Source organism: Anser anser (assembly GCF_964211835.1).
Source record: "Anser anser genome assembly, chromosome: 13".
NCBI lineage: Eukaryota > Metazoa > Chordata > Aves > Anseriformes > Anatidae > Anser > Anser anser.
Genome location: NC_139734.1, coordinates 19,124,216 through 19,144,882, shown reverse-complemented (window position 1 = coordinate 19,144,882; position 20,667 = coordinate 19,124,216). Strand labels below are relative to the sequence as shown.

General features: G+C 38.2%; 1 protein-coding gene across 1 annotated transcript in view; it reads right to left on the bottom strand.

Moving 5' to 3' along the window:
- LOC310880977 (uncharacterized protein) overlaps positions 1-20,667 on the bottom strand; it is a 1,343,899-nt gene that overhangs the window by 1,273,697 nt on the left and 49,535 nt on the right. The window lies entirely within an intron of this gene.

The following is a 20,667-nucleotide window of genomic DNA, read 5'->3' as shown; positions in this document are numbered from 1 at the left end:
TTAAATCATTTACTTCTCCAGACACTTATGACCAACAGTAATTTAGGCGGCTATGTACCAAACAAGAATGTTTAAACAGATTGCCTTTAACAAAAAACTGGTAAATGTTAGGTATGTTTTGAAACCATCTAGTTTCTAGGCACACATTCTAAAAAAATACCCACCAAGCAAGTATCTACATGTCAGAGTATGTTTGGCTGTACTGAAATATGAATGCTGTCCCTTTAACACTGACATTATTTTATTTCTCAGTGGAATTTTACTAAGTGGGAAAATTTTAGTAAATTAAGTAATTGGCTGGCACTTCAACTTTTGTTTACACATTATAAGTGCAAAACTTATTAAAATTAATAATCACCATTAATGTTCCTATTGGAAGTGAAGAGTAAGATGATGTTTCTGTTTCCTTATAACCAAAAGACAGCTGAAATAGCTAAAAGCTTCAAATCAGAAAAGATGTACTGTAGAAATGCCTTTTAAGTACCTTTGGTGTTTCTTCATAATGGACTCCAGCTGTGGATTGTGCGAGACCCATGAAACACCCTGCAATAGAAACATTAAAGGGCAACGATCCTCTTGCCCCTCAGGTAACTACGCCTTTGTAGGAAGTCAAATGAAGAGCACTGATTGCGGCCACTCTCTTTTTAGCTTCTTAAACCCCAATAACGCCAGCAAGCAAACAGCAAAGAAGTACCTTAGCAAAATATCACGGTGACTTTACTCTTTGCATATTGTATGCTGAACTCCTTTAGAAGAAGCGTGCTCGGCAGCCAACGGGAGGTTCTCCTCCTTGCGGGTCCAGTGCCCTGAGAGCCCCAGCCGGGAACAGGATCACACCTCCCCTCTTCGCGGAGGGCGCCGGGGGGCACGGGGACAGGCCAGCGGCGTGGGGACAGCCGGTGGGGCAAGGCTCTGGTAAGGTGCTACAGCAAGGAACTGGGAAGAGGAGTGTGGGCAGACATCACGAGGGACGGAATGAATTTTCAGTAGGCCTAAAAGAGTGTTTTTGCATTCTGCAAAGCCACTGAGCACTGCGAGAGTGGAAAATTGAGAAACAGGCAATTGTTTTTCCAAATACACATGTATTTCTATTCTGTCTCAACTGTTAGTTCTATTTTTAGACTGTAAAAGTTGTTGTTGAAGACTGCACCTTGATAAAGCTCAGTCCTTGGAAGTCAAAACCTTTTTGGTATCTTTAGGGAGCTGAAGACAAGGAAAAGGCATACAGCAGACCCCTCGGCAGCCTCTGACCAACTCCGGGACTACAAACTGGTTCTAACTACCACGACACTGTGAAATCTGCTACTACCTTTGAGTGTGAATACATTTTCACCCTCTCATTTAAACTTACTCTAAAGGCAGAAGTTCACCTACAGCCACCACTTCTAAACCCAACAAGAGGGAAACCAAACAGAACTCCACAGAAGCGTAGCAACACGTGTCAAGAAAACAGCCACACAAACTGAAGAGGAGCCATAGAACAAAAACGTGACCATCGGCCCTGCAGTCAGTTGTTGATACAATTTTGTTGCAGCCATTGACACGTCTCACACATTTGAATTCCAGTTTTGTTCTACAGCCTTCCGAGGAAAACAGTGCAGCAGAGCCAGTACTCTCGCTATCAGTGCTCTCACACAGGCAGCTGAGATGAAATGACCAGAAAGCTGTACTTGAAAGCTTCCAGACCCTCGCAGCTCTGCAATGTAGCCTTAAAATGAGCACACTGGCCTTAAACATGGCAATGCATGTTACATTCAGATCTCCAGAGGCCATGCAGTTGGAGCTTCTGTTTTCAGAAATCAAGAGTGAAATGTAGATATAGCAATAAGCCACATTTTGGCAGTACACAACTGTGTATTTACTCATGCATAAGAGGTCCAAGTGGAAGCTGGTATGTAACAGGCTAAATAAGCAACTAAATCACTTATCAGTGCAACATAATAGGGGAACAGCGGAATCCAGGCCAGAATCAGGAAGTAATTTGTCCACACAGAAACATCATTTAAGATACGTATGTTAATTTCTGCTGGTGGTTGTTTAAGTAGTCTCATTTTTCTGAAGACAGAAACAGAAGTACTATCCTGCTTGCCTGCACCCCAGAGACTGGCGAGCTTCCAGCCGAGTGACCTGAGCCTGAGGAGGAGGAGGAGGAGGAGGAGATCTCTCAGGGCTGACACGGTGACCACGCGCCGCCCCGCTCCGACTGCGCAGGGACCTTGGAAGGAGCTTCTCCTCTGCCCGGCCACCCAGAGCCTCAGAGCTGGGGCTTAACCCGGTGGCCGTGACAATGAGGAGACATTTTAAAAGAAAGGGAATATAATTTAATATCTGTGGAAATAAACCACTGAAGTAGGCATTAAGAAAACTGTTTTATAATCAGTAGGATATTTTGCTAATAAATAAATATGTTTACTGTCCTACCGATTACAAAGAATCTCTGCTGATGTTTCTTCTCAGTTGCTTATTTTTTATTCTACAGTTGCACAATGTCTGGCACAATGGGGCTCTGAGCTCCGCTGGGCCTCTCAGCACTGTCATCATAGCAATCTAAAAAACTGGTGATAGAAACACTCAATATGAGTAAAAATATAGATATATATTCCATTTTCCTGAACCTTGGTGACCTCCTCACCTTGCTTGCCTGAAAAAAATACAGCTTTAAATGTGCATGCTTATGAAGTAACAAACATGGATTATTTACACATAAAAGGCTTGCATCCAAGGGTCCCAAGGTATCTATAAAATTTATTCTAACAATACAGTGATGAAGTACACTAAGTAGGAACCACTAAGCTCTTTTGCAGGTGGATGAACTTACACAATGTTAATTCAAATATTATCAGTAGGACATATACTCATGAAACTGTTTATATTTGCAAAACAAAATGCACAAAGTTTTGCTTCTATCTTACATCTTATGCCTTATTTTTAAAAACATACCAAATTTTAAAAATTATAAGTATGTAATAAATAAAAAAGCTTTTCACATTTGAAATCAAGTTTAAAAGGAAACAAATATTAGTGATTAAGATTTCAGACATATTTGTTATTTAAACTATTCATAAAAGATGGTTTAAAAAATTCCAGCTGATAAACACTATACTGTCTAGTGTTTCGACAAGTTTGTTATTAAAAAACAGTACTGACATAGGGAACTCCTGAGGGCAAAGGTAAATAGAACGTCTTATATTTTTAGCATGAAATCTTAAAATCAAAGAAACGACATACAGCCAGAGAATGTTCTTAAATAATTAAGAAAATATGTTCTTTACATCAAACCTCTTCTCTTTAATTGTCCCAATTAAATGAATGTTTATATGTTCACATAAGGAAGTAAACGTATGTGTAAATGAAGTTCTTACACTAAGAATAGGGTGGTTTCATTCACAGGGATACGCAGCCCCGCTGGATGAAACTGAAATGAGTAAGTATTAAGGAAAAACGGGTGCTAGTTCAGTATAAACCTGAGCTGCGGTGTGCTGCATCAGAATACTTCATCCACATCAGTTCAAGTATTTCCACAGTCCATCTGTTTGGATGACAAACACTCAGAATACAAAAGAGCTGCCAAGTGAGGAAATCATTGACACCAGCTGGGAAGCAGGTCTGCGCTCAAAAGAGAAAACTAGAAATTCAGAAGAAAAATGCTGATCAAATACACTTAAAATCCAGCAAGTGGTGTTTGCTGGTTGTGCCTGGTTGTTGCCTCTCACCAAAGGAAGCACCGAGGACCAGCAAAGCCATGACAGACCATACTGGACAGCCACTTTCCGCAGAGCTCCATCTTTACTTTAACGCCCTGTGTCTAAACCAGGCTCTTAGAGATAACTATGTCCTAAGCAATTGCTGCTATCAGTCCCCCAAAACTAAACATCTTAATGGCAGTGATATGACATTGCAGATTAGCTGATGGTGCTGGCTTTTAAGCTAAATCACAGCTGAAACTAGCAGTGGATTAGAGACAGGTGAAATTGCGGTCCCAAAACAATAACCTTACATACAATGCCACAGCGAAGCCATAATGTGCATCGACTCATGGGTCACAGCTGAATGAAGCACACAATACGCCGCAGCACCCAGTTTCTCATTCCTCAGATATCCTTTCACTTGTTGCTTCTGAAACCTTAATTCTGTGATTTGGCTGGTCATCAAAGTCTTTAACGTTTTAAAATTTGATAACTTTCAGGCAGAGCCCAAAGCTAACTGAAGTCATTTACAATCCACAAAGACTTTCTCAAGTCTTGAATAATCCCCTTTGTGGTCAGTTATTCATTTTACATGATACTGTTCTGAAGCAACACCAAATGAATGGTATTACATCCTGATATATGCTGGACTGAAGAACGCTGTCTGCTCTACAATCATTATAAATGATGTTTGGGGGTGAAATTAGATACATTGCTTTGATATTTTAAGGTTAAGTAAGTACACCAAGCTCTGTACCTGACCTGAAGTGGCCTTAACTGTGTTGGTAACCAACTGCCCATTAGCTTAAAGGAAACTGAGCTGCGCAAAAAGACATCAACCTTAGAATTCGAGACGAACTTGAAAAAAGAAATGCAAAGTTTCAAAAAGTCCTGTCAGTTACTCTATATGGCAGTAAAACTATCACTTTTTTTCCTACTCAGTAGAAATTAAAACTTTAAGATTTTTCCCTTCATATTTCTTCCCCCATGGCCACATCTATGTTCAGACTGCAGCCAACTGTCTGACAGTCCTCCTTCTGGCTGCTCCTTGCTAGGCACCCCTCTAGGTCTAACTCTCCCACTGCTACAAGTAATCTTTACAGCCCTTTCTTCGCTTATATGGCACTCGTGTATTATGGAAGTTAGCTGAGGCACATTAAGAGCCTCCTGGAACTAAGCAGAACTCGCTAGGGCTTGTTTACATGCGAATACTGAATTGGAATAACACAAAGACGTGAATCCAAACCATTACAGCAAAATTAGCTGAAAAAGATCAAGACATTTTTATATTTCATTGGGAGCAGCTTACAAAAAAGATTTAATGACATGAAAATTAATAATTCTTATATGGAAATTACTGTGTTCGCCCATAGTATTTTGGCTCAAATCACACATTGCAATACATCCATCCACAACTGGCGGGTGGTTCCTAGCTGGGGAAAGTGGTAAATGCCGGGCACGGCTGCTGTTCAGATGGATTTCAACAGGCTGGAAAAAACAGGCCACTTCCATGCAGCTAAGTGCAAAGTCTTGTATCTGGGATGGAATAACCCCATGCATCAGTACAGGGCAGTGATGGGTAAAAAGAAAGGTCTGGGGATCCTGGTAACGGACAAGTTATTCTGTCTCTCTCTTCATTGATGTGCAGTTCCACATAACACCTGAATTTTCTCTGCTGGATACTTTTTCTCTTCATTTTGTTGCCTTTAAAACTGGTTATACCCTGCTCTCCAGGTTGCTTTCATTGAACAACCAGTCTTTGGCTATAGACATGAGGCACTCAGAGCCCTAGAGCACCTGGTATCACCCTGGGCTTGTAATGGGCAGCCCCGAGTGTACCCCATTAAATGTCAAGGTACACGCAACACCCATGCGCCCAGATAACATACAGCAGAAATAAATCTACCAACCTACAATTTCATTGTAGACCAAAATGACAATTTCATTGTCATTTTTATCATTGTCAAAATTCCAACAGTTTTGGTGAGTCACTCCCATTAGAAGGGAATTACGGATTGTAACTTTCAGCAATTACTCCCCTCATGATCACAGTAAGCCTAATCACTTTTACTAGTATATCCCTTACCTAATTGTTTTAAATAAACAATTAAACTTCAACAAGTTTCTTTCAACTTACAATTTTATGTATTTCTCCTCAGAATGGGGAAGAGGAAGTCAAGGGGTAGTCAGGGTCTGCTATTTCCAGTATTGTCACAGGGTATTTATAGGAATCTCCTTCAGTCCATCTGTAGGAATCCTACACCAGCTCCTCAGGAAAGGTGGAAACATCTCCAAATTCAGGCTTGAGCAACGAAAGCCTAGTCAGCCACTAAGAGAAATTTCCCAGCCCAGGAAATTAACTTCCTTTGGTGTAATAATTGAGGTGATGCTGTAATTATTCTCTTCCTTGTGTGACGTGTGGCTGGTTACCAAGGCCCGATTACAGGGGTGAGGGAGAAATGAAGGCACTGCCTATCCCCACGGGCCACAGCCAAAAGAGATTTCTTCTACATATGAACAACATCCAGTGTTATGACTAGAAAAATGCATGTATGAGCATTTGCGTGTGAAGTACATGTAAAGACCTGACTGTCACAATTCCAGAATCGTCAACATTTCATAAATTACAAATGGTAGCTGACGGTCTTCTTGGCTGTGAGGGACCAAACAGCTAGCTCTGGCCTTGTGCTTCTTGTGCAAGAACTGTTTACCAGAAACAATCAGAGTTAAAACAGTAATAAATTTATCTTCTAAGGCTTTAAAGTATTATAAACAAGAACTTTATTCCACCAAATAAAATCTCACTTCTTCTCATATCTGAAATTGTGGAAGAGAGTATTATGTTAAAGAATCTTTTTTTTTTAGAATCACATAAAAGCATTCTTTTTTTCTGTCCTACACAGTGACAAAACAGTGGGACATACTGTACACATGAAGGGACACTCCCATTGACACAGTTACTCTTGCCTTCTCAAGCTGAGTGTCTGCCTTTTTTTGGAGAGACGCAGAATCCAGAGTGAAGTATAGTGTAAGGCTTCTGTCAGTGCCTATTTCAAATGACCTGAATAGCTCATCACTGCTTTGTCAGTACTAAGCAGCATCCCAATTCCAGCAGCTTGTTAAAACCCCTCATATTGAACTGCACTATCATGCATTTTGTATAGACCGCTTCTTTTATAGTCTGCTTAGCAGATAATAACTACAGTTTGGTGAAGTTAAAAATGCCTTTTTTCCCTTCATATGTCTATGAAAATAACAATCACACTGGGCCAAATTCCACAGGAAATAACTATGCCACAAATAGCCTCCAAATCTCACTATTTCTGTTCTTCAGCATAGTGGGTTTCTTCAATAAATCCAGAAGTTTCCCACAATTTGTGTCAAATGCAATATTTCAAAGAAGCTTTGCTTTACAGAGCAAAGTTTTAAAAAGGAAAATATACTTCTTTGTGCAGAGGGGAAACCAAACTGCCTCGTATAGACTGGTATTTACTTTGATGTAGTTTTATGCACTCCTCTCCCTTTCATTTACCCGAAGCTAACCAGCTGATAAACAGAAAAATGTATCCTAGAAACCAAAGATTATTCACTGGGGAGAACAAATTACAAAACTGTTCTTCATGCCCAGTAATCACTTAAATCGCAAACCATTAGCAGCAATCATACTGATCACATAAAACAACTTGCATCCCCAAGAAGCAGCTAACCGTAATCCTTCAGAAAGCAGACTATTAGCAACTGTAAGATTTAGTATTGCAAACAGATAATGATTTAAAATGGCTATTAAAGGACTATAATATCAATAGCCACTTTACTATGAAGCTTTGACCTTTGACTACTGAACAAAGCAGTATTTTAACCAAACTATTTCAGCAAAGCTCTTTTCTTATATAATGACTTAAAAATTTAGTGTTTACATATAGCAAGGACTTTGAAAAATATATTGAGTGTTGAAGACATTCAACTACAATTTGTAAACGAAACCTTTCTACCCAAACATCACAACATACCTGCGATGAAATCACTAACTGATTTCCAAAATACATTAACCTATTTAAATGTCTTTCAGAATCCCAAAAAGCCCTTTATATATCCATTGCCATGCAATTCTGTTATAAAGAAATTTTCTTGGGATTTTGAGGTATATCCAGTGAGATCCTTCTCAAATATCCTTGCAACATTCAGAGTTTCATTGCATCACTGACATACCTTTTATATGTTTTAAATTGCTGCAATAAGGAATATACAAAAGATCCAAAAAGATAATAGAATTCTTAACATAAAAGAAAAGAGAGTTTGTCCATTCCCTATTTCATTCTCCTTTTCTGGGTGTGGATAGCATCCATCCCTGCAGTAGGTAGCTGTTCAAGCACTCCAACTTCAGAGCAATATACTTGAACAAAAAGGAAGAAAAGAAAATGGGGCTTTGCTGAGCCCCAGGATGAGCCAACGTAAGTAAATGTGCCTAAAATGAAACACTGGGTAAAAAGAAAAGTCCAGAAGAGAAAAGCAGCAATGACTAGTAAGCAACAGAGTAACTAGAACCAGCTGATATAACTACACAAACATAGCAATTTCTATTACATTTCTTTGAATACTTTGAAGTGCCTTAAATTAAGGTTTGGCTTTCCTGCAACATGCCAGAAAACAGATGTAGATGATTATATGCCATTTATTAATATGGTATTTCATTGCCGGATTCAGACATACCTGAATATGAAAAAATAAAGATGATAACACATGAAGCTAGAAAAACGTAAATAATTTTCGATAGTAAAAAACTCCAAACAAGAGGTTAGATGTAGGAAATCCTACAAGCCCATAAATAATAATCATTAGAAGCCAAGTTTAATTTAGTATCTTTGACATTTCTCTTATCTGATTCTTGTCCTAGAGTACTCTACGCAAAAATAAAATTTAATATTAAAGATAAAACTAATAGCCTCCTATAACTACATTAAGTCAAACTAAATTGATATTTATATACTTCCTGGTATGCAGTCATTTATAACCGTAAGCAATTACAAATATATGTGGCTGAATACTTCGCAATACTAGCCTTTGTAATGCTGGGAGAATGAACTCATGATGGGCAGTAAAGCCAGCCTTATCTGCAGGCTTTTTGGGGCTGAACAGAACTCCCCGTCTTGAAGAAACAATTCTGTTTGAGGGACCTTCAAGCTGGAGTAAACCCCAATGAGAGTGAAATAGGGAACATGAGGGAAAAAGGAAACTAGCAAAATACAGTTAAAAGTAACAACTCTAATGTAAAGAAAACATTTTTAGGTATGCAAAACTCTTATGTTTGGATAGCCTGATGATAATGTTTTCATCACTTGCAAGTGATTTACAGTCATTAACACAACTGCAAAAGGCAGAAAGATAGAAAACAGATACCTTGGCCAGTTCACCTGGCATCTTCCTAGAGCACAAGAACTGGTCTGCAGGATGGGCAGAGCACCTCACAACTCAACAGCTCCACAGACATAAATTTGGAGAATTGGCCCAGCCCAACAGCAAGTAACCAGGCAAAAAGGGAAGCCACTGCAGGAGAGCAGGGACAGGCTAGCTGTCTGCACACCCCAGGCACCAGTAACCACTGGATTAGGGTTGTCCTTGCCCATTCTATCCTTTCAGTATCTTAATTATTTAGGTTATGGGCTACCTATCCAGGAATTTCCCTAATTCCTTTTAGAATTATCTGAAATTATCTCTCTCAAAAACCTCTTATGCCAATAGATTTGCAAAGTTTTCTATGTAATAGTATTTTCTAGCATCTGTTTTAAATTTATCTCTTACCAGTTTTAATTAGTGATTCCTAGTTCTAGAACCAAGATTTAGCGATTAACAATTCTGCATCTACTTTACTCACTATCTTTATGGTTCTGTAATCCTCAAATTTTCTATATCTGTCTTCTACTTTGCTAACTGAAGAACTCCAGCCTTTTTAGCTTGTCCTTGGTAAGGTAGCATTCTCCATCCTCTTATCGTATCTATGATCTTCCATACTCAAGACAGAGTCATAATGTTTTAAATGACATTAATCTTGTTCTCAATATTTTTCTTGATAATAGAAAAGACAAAGTTGCCTTTTTGGAGAACAGAGCCAGGGATCTTGGTCACTTTTCTCCAGACTCATTATTTTAAAAATTATCTGCAATGAAATTTATATGGCACTTCTTTTGCACGTTGGTTATATTTTGTGTAGTACATCTGGTACAGCATGAAGACTACCCAAAAGATCTCGTGTATCTGCAACCTTGGAGACTTCACTGCATACAAACTCAAAATTCATCACAAATCACAGTCCATTTCTCTGCTAATTTTATGAAAGGAGCCCACTGAAGAGCTGTCAATGTTTTCAATAATTATGCCTACAGATTAGAATATATTAAGACTAGAAATGGCATTTCAGCTATGTACCTATTATATAGGCTAATAAAACTAGCCGTAACTTGTTATTAGCTAACAGTAAGTACTGCACATAACCAGGGTATCTTAGAAAATATCTCCTAGTTCTAAATTTGAACCTCAGATTAGGAAGAGTAACGCAGCAGTGACACCTGCTACTTTCCTGTGGTCATTCTGTGGCAAAATTCTAGTGACAGTGAGGCCTCAAAAGTCCTGAAGGTTTGGTCAAAGCAGAATGTAATTATCAGACTACCCATACACAAGCACACAGCGAGTGACAGAAGATGCATCTAGCTTAACAATAACCAATTACATAAGGTTTCTGAGTAACAAAGTTCAATAATAATGTTAAGTGACTACTACCTTATTTATATTGAATCTTAACGAACAGATGTACACCGGTATGTGTCTCTTAAAAGGACACACAGATATTCCCTACCTTCACTTTGCAAATTCACAGCAAAGTTTGCTGTGTATCACACGGTGACAGCAAGATGACTTGCACACAAGGAACAACTCTGTTGATGAGACAATATTTCAATTTGCTCCTATGCATACTTTCATCTTATTTTCAAAGATGAAATTCCAGGCAGAAGTATATGAAGAGTACTCTGGTGCAGAACCAGGAGAGAGAGAGAGAAAAAAAAAACAAAACCAAACAAACACTGTTTTAGAGAAAAGACCCTTCAGGCTTTGGAAAAAAATGGCTTAGTGTCAAACTGTTGTTTTGGATGGATCACAATGTTTTTTTCATTGGGCAAAACTTAAGTGATGAGAGAAGCAGAACTTGCAGTACTAAGTGCTTTTGCACCTTCCCTTGTAGCTTTCCCCATCACTTTTAATTAGACTTTAAACTATACAATAATCTTTTCAATCTTTATCACTTTTGTTTTCCTTGTGTATAACTTTACATTCACGACAAGAAAATATCATTTATAAAGCTATAAAGTTCCAGATAAACCCTTCAGATCAGACCATAGAAGGTGTTATTTCATCTTTAGGAAATGTTAACTGTATCACATATTGACTGCTTCACGGATAGGATTTTATGGTCAGCTTCATAAGAAATGCAATCGAGTAGCAGTGATGGGCTAGCTGACTTTGTAGAAAAAAATGTTTCCTTGCAATCTCTGCAAGGAAAATAACTCTCACATAAAGAGAGTAAGTATACACTAGGTGCTCTCTAAACACAAAAGTAAATAAAAACGTTCCATGTGTATTAAAATAAAAATGATATTTTTAACAACGGGAGCTAGTAACATAGACAGGGAAACCATCCTTCAGCAAAGAGCATCCAGGAAGCCCAGCCTCAGGCTCGGCAGCCTACACAGCGCAGTGCTGTGTCCAGAAGGATCAGCAGCAGCGCGACGGCAGGCCAGTCATGTGCCTGCACCTCCTTCAGCTCCAGGCTTGCATTTTAACACACACACACACACACAGAGCAGGAACTCCGTAGCACCTTGCCTTGCACTGTACCGTAGCACAGGTGAACTGATTTAGGCTCCAAGAAGCTAAATAACAGGTGCCAAAATTTACCTCTAGAAAACATTCAAAATTTGATGCAAACTGTACATACGATGGTGCACATGTATATCTATCAAACTGATTTCTTCTGCAGGTTTGTACATACCTTAAGAGCATTTAATATTGTTTCGAGGTTTTTATCTGTATCATTAGTGCTGGTAGAGTGAGCTTTATAGGCCATGGATCAGGAATGTCACAAGCAGAGTCCATGCCCTGTGATCAAAGCTGGTCTGGTAACACCACACCATTGTGCAGAAGTCAGAGAGTACCAGCAGCAACACAGGCTAGAAGCTATGAGATAATTAATTAGGTCTAGATAACTATCCAGACCTTGTTAAGAGGCTATTTGAAGAAAGAAGAGGCATGATTAATGTCCATCTTTGTTACCACAAATTTTGCATCCCTTTAAATCTCATCATTAAAATCAGGCAAGGAACATGAAAAGGACTGCTGCACAAAACCCAATCAGAGAAAGAAAAAAGTGCGCTGCCTTTGTAAAAGCACTTCTCTCCAGCTGTCTTCCCTTCTGTGGTGCTACAGCGTGACAGCACCAGACTCCCCAGGCTGGGAGATATAAAAAGAAAAGTGAAGGGCTTGTTTCAGAAGATCGTAATGGTATTTGGGAGGAAAACAAGTAAGAAGGAACGTATGGAGAAGACTTCACAATAGTTTTCAGAGCCTAAGTTAATCCTCTCAGAATCAGCGCATGGAAGAATCTCTTGATTGTGAAGATGGGATAGAAGGGTAGTTTCTCTCAAGACCAAGTCAGTTTTGATGAATATTCTCCTCCTCCAAGAGAAAAACAGTCTTGCTTAAAATTGAGAATTAGGCCATTAACAAGTAAACAGGAAACAATGTAAGAAATGTTGTAACAAGTATCACAAAGAGTAGGAAGAGCTATTTCATCTGTTGCAAAACAAAGACTCTTGCAACCTTGACTTGAAAGTTAATGGTATCATAATACTGAAGTTTTTCTTAAAATGTAAAAAAAAGATACAGCCCCTGCATAGATCACTTGTGTCACTCTTGCTTCCCATGCTGGGACCAAATGCTATGCAGAATTAGCTTCACAACACTGCAATTCGTAAGCCAGACAGTCCAACTGTGTTCTCTCTCTTGTGCAGTCATTATTTGAAAGTCAAAGCAACTGTGCTGTGACGTAACATGCGAAACGCACCTCCACCAAATCTGTTCTCAAATCTGAAGTGAAGGAGAAAAAATGTGAACTGTCATTTTGGAATTATTATTATTTTTTTAATTTGTGAGGTATAGAATAGTAGGAGTTCGTACTGACTCCTATAAGCCACTCATAATTACCAAGCAATGAAAATAAAATTGAACAGCTTCAGTGGACTTTATGAACGCACACTCCTCTTCCCCTCACCAAGCCCTGTTTAATATGCAGCTGGGCTATAATGTTTCTTATTAGGGAGACAGCTTAAAATTAGAACTCTGGGAGAAGTGATTGATGACCTGAGTTCCCACAGCCCTTTCAATGAAACATATTCCATTTCCATTTCAAAATATGTTTATTATGAATTATTGGTTTGTCATTGGACTTGATGAAAGTAAATTTATGTGAACAACTCAGGCCTCTGCAAGGGGAAACACTTTAATTAGGTAACCTTTCCCTCAGTCTTTTCCATGCTTTACAGAAACAGACACTCTTGCTAGAATTTTATTCTTTGCATACAGAACCAGTTTATTGATTGAATAATGTTTCTTAGTGTGGAAGCCATTTACTGAAAGTCAAAAAATGTTGTGACCTCAACCCCTTACTCCCAGAATAAATCATTAACATCAGTGTCTCAGGCAAACTTTTATACTATTTGTGCAAAATGATGAAAAAGCGTATTAGCACTGGACTAGAGAACAAACATCTTCTCAAGATGTACTTGTAATAACAAAATATTCAGGAGAATGGCCCTTGAAATTCAAACTGATTCCCTGCCCCCCCGCCCCCCCCCCCCCCCAAATACACTTCAACTTCCAGAATTAGTTTTCACAGCAGCCCTAGTCTGAGGTTTACTAATAAAATCCAACACAAGGAAAGAGAAGAAACCCCTATTAACTACACAATCATACCTCAGCTTGCTGCTGCTTAAACAACTAGTATTCCCTGGAGCACAGGGACTCCCATCATTCACAATACGGCTGTTACACTGCCTCTGTTAAGGAAATTGAAACCCAGTTGAATATGGTTATTGTCATCACCTCTCAGACACAAGAAGTACCATTTTAACAACAAAAAGCGTTATGGAAATGCTTCTTCCCCTGTCCTACACAGCAGTGGTTATGCAGGCAGGACCTATCTGTAACAGAGGAACAATAGTTCTCACTGGCCCTCTGCATAAGAAACTGACTCAGAGGGACATTTGATAGCAGGGTGGTAACAGACTCAATATGCACGAGTAACTGCACCCACTATCTTCAAAGCCCTCAAATTCCTTGGCATCAGCTGTTCAGTCAGCGGTTCAGCTGACCATAGATCTCATTTAAAGTAGAAACCAGCCCTTGCCAGAGTGTGATGAAATGATTGCAAGGCCTGTAGCAAAGGATAAATTAGATTGCAATTAAAAGCATACAGGAAACAGTAAAATGCTCCCTATAGAGAAATTAAAGGAGCTTCTGAAGTTTAAGGTCACTGCACAGTGTTTGTTGAAGATCCACATCAGCACAAACACTCCCACATCCTTATTTTCCTTATATTTTAACATATGCTTCTGAAATATCCCAATTCACTTTTGACTCTTACCAGAAAGAAAAATAAATCCCCAGGTTTTTTTTTGTTGTTGTTGTTTTTTGTTTGTTTGTTTTAAAGGACACTGGTCTGGACATTTTATTAAACAGTACCTGTGGTACCTGAACTACAAGGATCACAACTTCCAAACAGCAGAAACACCAGAACTGTGGTAAACTGCACAGTATGTTTCACATCTGGGGATACAATTTACATCAGCTTATCAGTATATCAACATTTTCATTGCACATTCTAGGGTAGACTTCAAAGATCAATGGCAGAGGACAAACAAGCAGGCCAGGTTTGGATTTGCTACTGAGAAAAAAATCTCAGTGCTACAATTAATACATCTCACTGGAAACTGTAAAGTTTCTCTATCCAGTCTACTTATATTCATCTATTTTTTCTAGCACAGCAATTCCTAGCAGCTTGTTCAATTGGTCCATTTTTTTTCAGTAAAATGTCTCTTCAGCAGTCACATTCATTTTCAAAAACACACACTCTTCCACTCTAGCAGTGAGTTCATTCAAACTTAAGTCAGACTTCTGTTTATTTTACTGTTTTCAGTTAGGTTGTATTGTTAAATTATAAAGTGATTTATACAAACTATGAGTTACGTATTTCAACCAGGGTCTTTTAACGTGCAAACTTCAGAGCAGTAAAAGTGATCAGCCAAGCTGACTGTCCACTTCTTTAATGTAAAATTGATAATGTAACAGATACAACAATACTAGCAAAAAAAACATACCATATATCAGGTACAAAACTAACCATTCCTTCTGTCTTGTGCTGATTCCTATACCTGAGGCAATTTAAAAACTAAACCAAGTATTTCTTGAACCTGAAGAATTATACATCCATGTCTGTCTATATATATATATATATTTTTTTTTTTCCTTCTTGGGACACCTCCCTAGTTTTGTAAGACAACCTGACAATCACAGACAGAAACCAATTTTACTGTACTTGATAGTCTTCCAAGTCATTCTATCTACTTTTATTTAATTCCTAGATAAGTGTGTCTACAGAAATATATTATTGAATATAATAAATTAAATACAATTAGAGTAGAAATATACCAAATGTTCCTTTTCTTGGGTAAGAAATACTCGGAATAACACTGAAAGCATACTTCTAGGATACAGGAACAGCAGCACTATCTGAGCTCCAAACAACAAAGATTTTCCTAAACAGTTCATTTGGACTTTAGTTTCATTAGGACTGCATATTACAGTTTCTGCTTAGGGCTGATTTGTTTAAGCATACACTAGAGGATAGCCAAGCCAAAGAACAGTTTTGAGAGATCTACTAAATGGTTCAGTAATAGTCTGAATACTAGCAAAGTGGATATGATGGATAGTAAATAGGGAAACACTTATTCCACAAACAGCATGATTTCAATTTTAAAATCATCATCTGATAGGAAAAGAATATGTATCTTTACTCACTGGCAAACAGCTGCTCTCAATTAGCTCAACAAGTAGGTAGCATGAGTTGTCTTCTCCTCCAATGAAGTATAAGCGTATAATCAGACTGATATTTCATGGAAATCTGCAGCATTCTTAAAAGTATTGAACATCGCTTTCCTTTCCCCCCTTTGTTGAAAGCATGCTTCATGGTGCCAAACATTTTCCAGATGAAGCCACATTCACTCTTGTGTAGTTACAAGGGAAAGAGATGAGGCCAGATTTTTCTTGTTCCTTTTTCATTCTGATTTATACGTGTATATATATACACACACACAGAGGTCGGCGGGGGGGGGGGGGGGCATATTTTGAGTAAGTCCTCTCTCTGTACTACAGGCAAAGTAGAGATCTACAATTCTCTCTGGCTCTGCACTATTATCTACCACTAACATGCTGATTTTAGTCTTGTTCTCTCCTGGGTTGTCGGCCAGACAGAGCTTGTAATCTGATTTACTCCAGAAGGTGGTTTGTAGACATCTAATTTTATTTCTTTATCTAAAAATTGCAGGGTGTGTAATTTTATCTTCTATATTGTATGCCAGTAAATGTACAACTAACATGATATTCCGTACTTGTATATTAAAGATAAAATCTGTTAAGATATTACATGCACAAATACCTGTTCATTTGAACTCTTAATGATCTTGGGTTCCAATGTCTATCTTATCAGTCAAGCTTTAGAGAATCATGAACATTAAACCTAAACCTAAATCATTAAGAATACAAAAATATAAGTTAAAAATAACATATAAAAGAAAGCCATTGTGTATTAGATAAGTACATATGTACAGATACACGTATGGTTTAGTTCTTCTGTGGAATTTTCCATTTAAAAGCATCAATTTACTTTGCAAAACACATCACACTGTAGTACACAAACCTCAACACTTACTGTAAATCGTCTTAGTATTACCTCCTATTTTACAAACACCCAAGTCAAAGAAAGCTGGACTGATCAGTTTGAACACCAAGCAAGAACAGTGGGCATGCTGCAAAATGCCCACTGGACTTAAGTGTTCAAATTAAGAGCATTAAGTTTCACACTTAAAAATGAAAATTTATGACTTACAGACATTTTCATTCTAATGATGTGTAGTAGCCCAAAGCTGCGAAAAGTAAGGTTACAGATCTCCTAGATTCCCCAGACTCTAGGAGAAAACTGTTTTTGCTACATTGCTGTTCTACCTATAATCAGTGGAAGAAGCCAACCAGAAAGAGTTTCATGAATTGGGAAGACAATTCCCCTGCCTCTGTGATTTCAAATTTTTCATATCTTTAAGTATATATGCTTACATGGCTTCCAATATAAGATTCCGAAAGATTGGTTTGGCTTCAGATTCAGTATTTGTTTTCAGCAAGCATGTTTTTCTCCAGATGCTTTGAAGACCAGGTGAGCTACAATACCGTACAGCACAGAATAAAAGAGGAATTTGATATTCACGAGTGTACTATCAATAGAAAAAAAAAGCACTCTGCCTCCCTGTTTTCTTCCTCTTCAGCACAGTAGTACAGCTATTAAACAGATTTATTGATGGTATGTATGATTATTTCTGCAGAAATGGGAGGTAGCAATGGATCAGCATTCACACCTCATTTCCCATCACATCCCACCAGAACAGATGACCTCTCATGCAGTACACCCAGCTGACGGATAGTACCAGAGAACATGAGAGAATTGATGTCCAAAACCGAGATACTATTTTTCTGGCTTTGTCACAGGTAAGAGAATAAATTTGTTTCCTGTATGTACAGACATGTTCATTTGCTTTCAATGTACAAAGCAGCAGAGCAACATAATTGCCATCTGCCACTTCATCAAGGGAGAGAGATACAACTTTTAATTCTTTTTGTTTTGGTTTGCAACCCTTTTTAATGATTTTAACATAAACTAAACCTATGCAATATGAACTAAGAAGTTTACTAAGTAACACAGAGCAACACTTTTACTTTACAAAAAAATATTTTTGATATATAAAGTTGGTAGTCTCATCCGCTCACAGTCAAACTCACAAGCCTTCAAGTAAACGCCGCATCTCAAATGTCTGCATGTAAAAGGTGCCGGTGCTGGGACAGGACTATGACAGACCAAGTCTCTAAAGAAACGATAGCACCTGGTGGCGCATGCATCCAAATGTCACTGAAACGCGCAGCCCTGGCAGAGTCCCAGGCACAACGACTAGCAACACGCATCCACTTTGAGCAGGGCCCTCCAACACTGCACGGAACAGCACTCATGTTTTCTACAGGTGATGAACATTCTTTAGTGATGAAATTGGGAGCACCACTGAGGCAGGAAGCTGTGGATTTTAATGCATACAAAGGTTGTTTGACACTAGCATTTATGTTCTGTAGCTTGCAGAGTTCTAACTCTGCTAATCAGAAGTTAGAAAACACACTGCCAGCACTGAAAAAGTGTACTCCAGCTGTAGAGGAGGGCTCTGGGATTATAAACCAGTATTGTTCTGCGCTTGACAAGCACATTTTATTTTTTTATTTAGTTTGTCATCTCTGTTGAGTCAGAAAGCATTGCCAATAGTCAGTATGATCTAAGTAGTTAAAGCATGCTTGCAGTACATTTTTAAATATGCCATTTCAATGTAGTCTTCTCCTATTTTATAATTCTTGTGCAGCACGATGATTCTGCAAGTATTATAAAGGTTTTGTCCACTTTGTTCACCCCTCGTTCCTTTCCCTCTCGTTTCCCTCTCAAAGTGCTGTCCTCAGGTGCAGCGGCAGGTGCAAAGCAGCACCACACTCCTTACCACCAGGCTGTAACCCAGTGCTTCCCTCTGTCTTCCAGGCTTTCCATCATCAGGGAAAATTTAAACTCAAGATCTTTTAATAGATGAATTTTCCTAGTAGGAACTGCAACAATAAAGATAACTAATGTAAACTGTATGTTTGTAGACAGATCAAAAGTAACTGTTGGGGCACCATCCGTGTCTTTCAAAACATAAGAAATTAAAGAGCTATTAAGTTTTATTAAGAATTATTAAGTTATTTCACACATAACTGACATCAGTGAATTGAATTATTTCATTTAGATAAGCTTTCAGGGAGAACGCTTCCCAGTCTGAATAGCTTCTCTCCGGGAAAAGCCCCCAGGGAAACAAAAGGATGATTTTAGGAAAAAAAAAAAAATGTAGCATTTCTATGCAAGTTGTATCAGTTACAGCATGGAAGCGTGCTCTATCCTTCATAAATATACACACCCACAAGAAGAGTAGCTGTGATGCTTCAGAATACATATTGCATCATTCCAGCCTTACGCAAGAGACTGAATTAAAAATGTTTACCTTGCCTGGACATAACGAATGTCATATATTTATACCCACCCTAGTCATGAGGGTGAGAGCGAAGTCATTTCATTTTTTGAGTAGTTGCTACTCGTGATAGATTTCTTCTGACAAAAAAACTTTTCTATTTAAAATAATGTAGAACTTCTCTGAAGGCAAAAAGATCAGACATTCACCACAATGCCGGGTTCACTTTCACCCTCTTCATCTACACACTTCAGGTAACCCAATCCATTCATTTCTTTCATATATAAACATTTCAGTAGTGCATACCTCTCATTAATGAAATCCCAAAGCAATGATGAGCTTGTTATAAGACTAACTTGATAGAGATTATTATTCAGTAAGGATACAGCCAGTAAAATAAAAACAGCTTAAAATCAGCATTTGGCAGTGGCTATCAAATCCGGCTTGTTACACAGTGTTACCATCATTTGTAAAAGTGCACTCTAATTAAGGTAAATGAGACAGCAAGAACACAGTGACATTGTTAACTTAATGACCCACAGCCAAATTATTTAAAACTTCTTTGAAGTTCAACTTAATTATAATGGATATAATATTGAAGAATTTAAAGAAGCTCTGGATGCCTTTTACGATAACCTTAATGATCTTTCTCTTTCCTCCCTTTAATTTTTGTGTTTGTGTGTATATTTAGAACATTGCTTACAATCCATGTATTTAATATGGAAGTGAATTCCAGTTTATATCTGGTGCCATCCTCACAGTAATTGACATCCAAGTTCCCCAAAACAGTCACCATGCCATATTTTAAACTAACAATGTACCAGAACCTGGAGGTTATTACGAGGACATTGAGTTTTGATCAGACTCTGTTCTGTCGAGTGAGATTTTGTCTATACAGAGAAGGATACTTCTGCAGATTGTAAAGGCACTTTAACATTTCAAATACAAAGGACACAAAAACCACTTTAAATTAATTACCATCATAATTGCATTTTGCCCTGTTCTAGAACGCAGTCTCAGAAGCACCAGAGAGAATTGCGGGTTTCCAACCAAAACAAAACCCATTAAAAATGCAGCTTTACTGCAAATGGCAAGTTTAAGTTACTCCGGAGACTGGTAGTGAAATCCAACGCACTTATTTTTCTTACCTAAATTATGAATGCACAGTTTTCATCTGCAGAACAAGAATGGATGTCTAATTCGAATGTTAGAAAACAGAAATAGGAATAACATTTTATTATTTTATTTATTTATTTTAAATTATTTGATTATGGGATCCAGGAGGAGAATTATTTTAGACCTCCAACATAATGCAGAAGAATTAGATCTGTTTAAGACCATTGGGTACAACTCATGGAAAAGATCTGGAGCTTTCAGAGATGTGCATTTCCATACTGGTTATTACGGAGTAAGGAAAGAGGCAAGAGCAATTTAAGGGAAGTTTAACACATAAGGGGGGACACGGGACTTCAATCAGCTTAGGCTGCAGTCTTTTGGTGCTGAACTGCTACAGAAATACTGCACACAGCAAGCCCAGCCACTAATGAAGGGCACAGTTAATTAGCATATATTACTGT